This window comes from Choloepus didactylus, chromosome 3, assembly GCF_015220235.1.
Source record: "Choloepus didactylus isolate mChoDid1 chromosome 3, mChoDid1.pri, whole genome shotgun sequence".
NCBI lineage: Eukaryota > Metazoa > Chordata > Mammalia > Pilosa > Megalonychidae > Choloepus > Choloepus didactylus.
In genome coordinates, this window is record NC_051309.1 from 203,425,355 (window position 1) to 203,434,191 (window position 8,837).

Sequence of the window (8,837 nt, forward strand, 5' to 3'; positions counted from 1 at the left end):
CTAAATGTGTATAATGTGTTTTCAGCTACTGGGAAAAAAAATATGTCTCAAGTACTACTGATTGAACTAAATTTGGCTTTTATACAAAGTCACAAGGGGAAAAAAATAATAATACAGTCATAAACGGTACAGAAACTACAGCCATTTGTCATTTGCCAACTGTTTACACACCAGAAGACATACTATACAGGACTTTTAACTTAAAACTTGCTTTGTGGGTTTATCATTTCTAGCACAAAAACTTGTCTGCAGATCCTTAATAAGGTAAATATAAATTGAAACAATGCTTATTTTCCCCGTTGTAGAAAGTGAGGTTATTTGAAAACATCCATATATACCAAATTCCCAGGCTCTAAAACTATATCACTATGGAAGCACAAGAGAATTTACCACTTTTTAAATTTAACTGTCCTCCCATTTAACTCATAAAACATATTAAAAAGAGTAATTATTTTCCCATTTGATGAATCCCTTAATGATTTTTTGGTTAAAATATTTAAAAATATGTAAAAATTAAAAAATTTAGAAACCCTTTCTTACTTCAAGAGAAAAATATGTGTCTGCCACCTCAACAGACTAGAGAAGAAAAATCATATGATCATATCAATTGGTGCAGATAAAGCATTTGACAAACTTAACACATCATGATAAAAACTCCCAGCAAACTAGGGATAGAAGAGAAGTTCCTCATTTTGATAAAAAATAATAATAATAATAATGAAAACCTGTAGCTAAAATCATACTTAATGGAGAGAAACTGGTTGCTAAGATCAAGAATAAGTGGAAGTCCCACCTAGTGCAGTAAAACAGGAAAAGAAATAAATGGTATACTAATTGGGAAAAGGAAATAATACTCTTTGTCCACAGGTGAAATGATTATATATATGGAAAACCCAAAGAATACATGCAAAAAATAATATAAAATCTCAGGGTCTTAGAAGGCAGTGAAGGAAGATGAGCATTTCATCAAAGTCAAATGTGGTTCTGGGCTACTGGTATATTCGTGAGCTGGCCCACGCCATCTGCATGCTTCTGGAGTTCACTGATACATGCTATGAGGAGAAATGGTACATGTGTAGGGAAGCTCCTGAGTATGATAAAAGCCAATGGCTGGATATGAAATTCAAGCTAGACCTGGACTTCCCTAATCTGGATGGAAAGAACAAGATCACTCAGAGCAATGCCATCTTGTGTTACATTGCTCACAAGCACAATATGTGTGGTGACACAGAAGAAGAAAAGATTCCAGTGGACATCATAGAAAATCAAATAATGGATTTCCACTTGCAACTGGCACAGCTCTGCTACAGCCCTGAGCATGAAAAGCTGAAGCCTCAATACTTGGGACCGCTACCTGGACTGCTGAAACAATTCTCCTTGTTCTTGGGGAAATTCTCATGGTTCACAGGGGAAAAGCTCACCTTTGTGGATTTTCTTACTTTGATGTCTTAGATCAGAACCACATGTTTGAGCCCAAGTGCCTGGATGAGTTCCCAAATCTGAAGGCTTTCATGTGCTGTTTTGAGGCTTTGGAGAAAATAGCTGCATACATGCAGTCTGACCGCTTCTTCAAGATGCCTATGAACAACAAGATGGCCCAGTGGGGTAACAAGAGGATATGCTGAACAGGAGGCCGAGTTGCACTGCTTGTTTTGGTCCATCCTGAACCTGGAGGCCTTGTCCTTTATCTTCTCTGCTCATTTCAATAAATAGAACTCAGGCTACAAAATAAAAAATAAAAAATAAAATCCCAAATCCTGATTGTAGCAAGGTCACAGGGCACAAGATTAGTATACAGAAGTTAATTGCTTCTCCATATTCCAACAAGAAACAACTAGAATTTGAAATTTAAAGAGCAGTATTTACAATAACAAAAACAAAAAAAATAGCTATAAATCTAACATATGTACACAATCTATATGTGAAAAACTATAAAACTGATAAAACAAGTCAAAGAATAGACAAAGAATACCTAAATAAATGCAGAGATTTTACATGTTTAAGGGTTGGAAGATTTGATACTTTTAAGATGTCAATTCTTTCTAACTTGATTTATAAATTTAACACAATCTAAGTCAAAACCTCGCCAAGCTATTTTGTACATATTGACAAGACATTTGATATTTTTATGGAAAAGCAAAAGACATAGAATACCCAAAACAACAATGCAGAAAAACAAAGTTGAAAGACTGACACTACCTAACTTCAAGACTTATTATATAGCTACAGTAAAGAAGAATATGGTATTAGAGAAAAAATAAAAATGTAGATCACTGAAACTAAACAGAGATCTCAGAAACAGACCCATGTGAATATATCAACTTATCTTTGACAATTGAATGAGGAAAGGATAATCTTTTCAACAAATGGGCATCGACATGTGAAAGAAATGTGTTTAGACACAGAAACTATGCCTGTCCTAAAAATAACCAAAAATGATCATAGACAAATATAAAACATGAAACTATAAAAATTCTAGAAGAAAACATAGGAGAAAAGCTATATGAGTTTTTAGATACAACATCAAAAGCACAATCTACCAAAGGAAAAAAACTGAAATATTAGACTTCTGTTCTGCAAAAAAAACACGGTTAAGAAAACCAAAAGACAAGTCACAGACTGAGAGAAGGTATTGTCAAAAACACATGTCTGCTAAAGGACTTGTATCCAAAATATGCAAAGAACTCTTAAAACTCAACAGCAAGAAAACAAAGAACCCAATTTTAAAATGGGTAAAAGATCTGAACAGACAACTCATCAGAAATATATACAGAAGTGAAATGAGCATATGAAAAGATTCTCACCAACCTTCATCCACAGGGAATTGCAAATTCCTACATTATCAATGAGATAAAACACACCCCTATTAGGATGGTCAAAATCCACAAACAATACCAAATGCCTGTGAGAATGCACAACAACACAAAGTCTTCTTTACTGGTGGGAATGCAAAACAGTGTGGCCATTTGGAAGACAGTTTAGCAGTCTTTTACAAAGCTAAACACAGTCTTACCACACTATTCGGGAGTTATAGTTCTTGGTATTTACCCAAATGAATTGAAAATGTATGTCCACACAAAAACCTGCACATGGGAGAACCTAAGATGGCAACTAGGAGAGACAGGGCAAAAAAAACACCTCCAGGGAAAATACTAGATAAAAGCCAGAAAGTGACCCAGAACACCAGTTCCAGTGATACACCAGCTGGACAAGGTCTGCTAAATCCACAGGGACCATGCACTTGGTGAAACCAGGAGTCTGCATTCTGAAATCAGTGAGTAAGCCTGCTGAATGTCCAGCAGCCATGCTGCAGTGTCAGGAAACTGTGGGTTGGCGTTTGGAGGCAGACTAGTTCTTTTTTAAAAAACCCAAAAGCAGCTGCAGATATGACAGTGAGAACCACACAGTGAAATATGGCAGGAACAGGCTGGGTGAATGCCTCAATATCTGGCATGGAAGATAGCCTTTCACAAACCCACTGCTAATTGTCTTGGAGCGAGGCAGGCAGAGGTCAGCCAAAAGGGGAAAATAACAACACCCCTTGCAGCCATCTTTCTGGTGGGCTAGGAATGCTCCTGCCTGGTGCCAGCACCAAAGCCCAGAGCTGCACCAAAAAACCCAGTGCAATGGGAAGTGTTTCCAGCAACACACGCACACTCTACAATATGGGGCATGGAAAATAGCCTTTTGTGCACCCACAGCTAATTGTCCCAGAGCTGGGAAGGTGGAGCTGTGTGAAAAGGGGGAAATTAACATACCCCATACAGCCATCCTTACAGCAGGCTGGGAATGCACCTACACAGCCCAGCAGCCCAGAACTTCCCTTGAAGGACAGCGTGCACTTGTGACATAGCACAACCTTCCCTCAGCAGAGACCCTAGAAGGGCATGGCTTGGAAGAGGGACCCACTCAGAAATCCCAGGAACCATACACCAATATCAGGGACTTGTGGGTCAGCGGCAGAGACAATCTGTGGCGAGACTGAAATGAAGATTTAGACTCTTGCAAAAAGCCTTAAATCTCCAGGAACACCTGGGAGGTTTGATTAGTAAAGCTGCCCTGCCTTCCTAACTTCTCAGACACATGCCCCACATTCAGGGTGGACAGCACCATCAACATACCCCAACTTGGTGCCTCAATTGGACCCCACTAGAATCAGACTCCCACAAACCACAAAGTTGGGGAGAACTGACCTGAGGGGAATAGGTGACTTGTGGACACCATCTGCTGGTTAGTTAGAGAAAGTGTATGCCACCAAGCTGTAGATCTGACAAAGCAGAGATTAGTCTCTGAGTAATCCTACATATCCTAAAAGAACCCTATCAAGTAAATCAAATGCCAAGAGCCCAAAAACAACAGAAAATTTTAACGTATATGAAAAAAAACAGATGATATGGATAACCCAAACCCAAACACCCAAATCAGAAGATCAGAGGAGACACAGTACTTGGAGAAATTAATCAGAGAACTAAAGGCAAACAATGAAAGCATGGCACAGGATATAAAGGACATGAAGAAGAGCATAGCACAGGATATAAAGGACATGAAGAAGACCCTAGAAGAGCATAAAGAAGAAATTGCAAGAGTAAATTAAAAAATAGGTGATCTTATGGAAATAAAAGAAACTGTTGACCAAATTAAAAGGATTCTGGATACTCATAGTACAAGACTAGAGGAAGCTGAACAATGAATCAGCAACCTTGAGGGCCATAGAATGGAAAGTGAAAGAACAAAAGAAAGAATGGGGGAAAAAATGAAAAAATCAAAATGGAACTCAGGGATATGATTGATAAAATACAATGTCCAAATATAAGACTCATTGTTGTCCCAGAAGGGGAAGAGAAGTGTAAAGGTCTAGAAAGAGTATTCAAAGAAATTGTTAGGGAAAACTTCCCAAACCTTCTACAAAATATAAATACACAAAGCATAAATGCCCAGCAAACTCCAAACAGAATAAATCCAAATAAACCCACTCCAAGACATACTCTGATCAGACTCTAAAATACTGAAGAGAAGGAGCAAGTTCTGAAAGCAGCAAGAGAAAAGCAATTCACCACATACAAAGGAAACAGCATAAGACTAAGTAGTGACTACTCAGTGGCCACCATGGAGGTGAGAAGGCAGTAGTATGATGTATTTAAAATTCTGAGAGAGAAACATTGTCAACCAAGAATAGTTTATCCAGCAAAGCTCTCCTTCAAATTTGAGGGAGAGCCTAAATTTTTCACAGAAAAACAAATGCTGAGAGATTTTCCCAATAAAAGACCTGCCCGACTTCAGATACTAAAGGGAGCCCTACAGACAGAGAAACAAAGAAAGGAGAGAGAGAGATGGAGAAAGGTTCAATACTAAAGACATTCAATGCTGGTTCATTAAAACACAATAAGAGAGACAGGGAAAAAATATATCTGACAAACATAAACCAAAGGATAGGATGGCTGATTCAAGAAATACCTTCACAGTAATAACATTGAATGTAAATGGATTAAACTCCCCAATTAAAAAATATAGATTGGCAGAATGGATCAAAAAATATGAACCATCAATATGTTGCCTACAAGAGACTCATCTTATACACAGGGACACAAAGAAATTGAAAGTGAAAGGATGGAAACAATATTTCAGGCAAGCTACAGCCAAAAGAAAGCAGGAGTAGCAATGTTAATCTCAGATAAAATAGACTTTAAATGCAAGGATGTTATGAGAGACAAAGGGCACTACATACTAATAAAAGGGGCAATTCAATGAGAAGAAATAACGATCATAAATGTTTATGCACCCAATCATGGTGCCACAAAATACATAAGACAAACACTGGCAAAACAAAAGGAAGCAATGGATGTTTCCACAATAATCATGGGAAACTTCAACACATCACTCTCTTCTATAGACAGATCAACCAGACAGAAGACCAATAAGGAAATTGAAAACCTAAACCATCTGATAAATGAATTGGATTAGCAGACATATATGGAACATTACATCCAAAATCACCAGGATGCACATTCTTCTCTAGTGCTCATGGAACTTTCTCCAGAATAGACCATATGCTGGGACATAAAACAAGCCTCAATAAATTTTAAAAATTTGAAATTATTCAAAGCACATTCTCTGACCACAGTGGAATACAATTAGAAGTCAATAACATCAGAGACTTAGAAAATTCACAAACACCTGGAGGTTAAACAACACACTCCTAAAATAAATGGTTTATAACGTAGAATGTAGGGGAAGTAGTGATAGAGAGCAATTAATGAAGGGGGAACAATAACCCAATAAGAACAGATAAGCTATCATGGGTAAATTTAATATTATGGGAATGCCTGGAATGATTATGGTTTGTTAATTTCTGATGGGTATGGTAGGAACAAGTTCACAGAACTGTTGCTGTATTAAGTTATTTTCTTGGGGTAGGGTAGGAACATGTTAGACTCCCTTGTTATGGTTTGTTTGAAATTTTTTTATTGCATATTTTTTAATTTTTTTTTATATAGTTGATTTAAAAAAAAAAGAGTTAATTAAAAAAATGAAAAAAATATGCAGAGTCCCCTTGAGGAGCTGGTGGAAAATGCAGGGGTATTGGGCTTCCCCACCTTGATGGTTGCTGATGTGCTCACAGACATAGGGGACTGGTGGTTTGATGGGCTGAGCCCTCTACCACAGGACTTGCCCTTGGGAGGACTGTTGCTGCAAAGGAGAGGCTAGGCCTGCCTATAATTGTGCCTAAGAGCCTCCTCCCAAATGCCTCTTTGTTGCTCAGATGTGGCCCTCTCTCTCTACCTAAGCCAATCTGGCAGGTGAGATCACTGCCCTCACCCCTATGTGGGATGCGACACCCGAGGGAGTGAATCCCCCTGGCAATGTGGAATATATCTCCCAGGGAGGAATCTAGACCTGGCCTTGTGGGATGGAGAACATCTGCTTGACCAAAAGTGGGATGTGAAAGGAAATGAAATAAGCTTCAGTGGCAGAGAGATTCCAAGAGGAGCCGAGAGGTCACTCTGGTGGGCACTCTTACACACAATATGGACAACCCTTTTTAGGTTCTAATGAATTGGAATAGCTAGCAGTAAATACCTGAAACTATCAAACTACAACCAAGAACCCATGAATCTTGAAGATGATTGTATAAAAATGTAGCTTATGAGGGGTAGCAATGTGATTGGGAAAGCCATATGGACCATACTCCCCTTTGTCTCATTTATGGATGGACGAGTAGAAAAATGGGGAAGAAAAAAAAAAGGCACCCAGTGTTCTTTTTTTACTTTAATTGTTCTTTTTCACTTTAATTTTTATTCTTATTATTTTTGTGTGTGTGGTAATGAAAATGTCAAAAATTAATTTTGGTGATGAATGCACAACTATATAATGGTACAGTAAACAATTGAATGTATGCTTTGTTTTGTGTGACTGCATGGTATGTGAATATATCTCAATAATTATGAATTATAAAGAAAAAATGAAAAAAAACCTGCACATGAAGGTTTATAGCATCTTTATTAATAATCCCCCAAAGCTGGATGCAGCTATGAGGTCCATCAGTAGATGAATTGATGAAGAAACTGTGGCACATCCATACAATGGAACATTATTCAGTGATGAAAGAAATTAGCTATAAAGCCACAAAAGACATGGAGGAAACATAAATGAATATTGCTAAGTGAGGAAACCAGTCTTAAAGGCTACATACTGTGTGATTCCAATTATACACCATTTGGGAAAGGCAAAACTATAGAGACAACAGAAAGATTGATAGTTGCTGGGTTGGGGTGGGGGAGGCTTGATAGTGTGAGCACAGGAGATATTTATTTTAGCAAAACTATTCTTTGTAATACTGTAGTAGTATATACATGGCATTATGCATTTCTCCAAACCCATACAACATTATAGCAAAAAGAGTTAACCTAATGTTCCTGTTTGCTAATGCTACCATTATGCAAAATACCAGAAATGGATTGGCTTTTATAAAGGGGGTTTATTTGGTTACAAAATTACAGTCTTATGGCCATGCAAATAGCCAAACAAAGGCATCAGCAGTAGGGTACCTTTGCTGAAGAACACCGATGGCATCTGAAAAACCTCTGTTAGCTGGGAAGGCACATGGCTGGTGTCTCCTTGCTCCTAGGTTGCATTTCAAAATGGTGTGCTCCAAAATGTCTCTCTAAGCTGCAGCTGCTCTGAGGTCCTTCTGTTTGTGAGCTTTTATAGGGCTCAAGTAAACTAATCAATACCCACAGTGAATGGGTGGGGCCACACCTCCATGGAAATAATCTAATCAAAGGTATTACCCACAGTTGGGTGGGTCACATCTCCATGGAAACTGCCTAATCCAAAGATTCCAACCTAATCAACACTAATACGTCAGCCCCCACAAGATTGTATTAAAGAGCCTGGCATTTTGGGGGACATAATACATCCAAACTGGCACACCTGATGAATGCAAAATAAAATTTAAAAGTAGCAGCTTGGTAATCCCAGGAAGGAATGCAGAGAGTAACAAGAAAATCTAATTGTATTACAGATGGTTGGAGACATCAGTATGATTTCATGTTTAACATAATATAGATGCAGATGGTTATATTGGTCAGAGTTCTCCAGAGAAACAGAAATTACAGGACATATGCATATACATGTGTAAATATTAAAAGATTTATTATAGTAATTGCCTCACATGACCTTGGAAATTGGCAAGGCTGAATTCTCTAGGACAGGCTACAAGTTAGGAATTTGAATGAAGATTTCAGTGAAATCCTCAGGAGAAGGTGACTGGCCAAAGTAGAGGTAGAAATTCTTCTTTCTGATTGCTAAAATCATCACTTCTCCACTTAAGGCCTTCA

General features: G+C 38.0%; 1 pseudogene; it reads left to right on the forward strand.

Moving 5' to 3' along the window:
* Nucleotides 1–954: 954 nt before the first annotated feature.
* On the forward strand, nt 955–1,663 carry LOC119528946 (annotated as a pseudogene).
* The last annotated feature ends 7,174 nt before the right edge of the window (nt 1,664–8,837 follow it).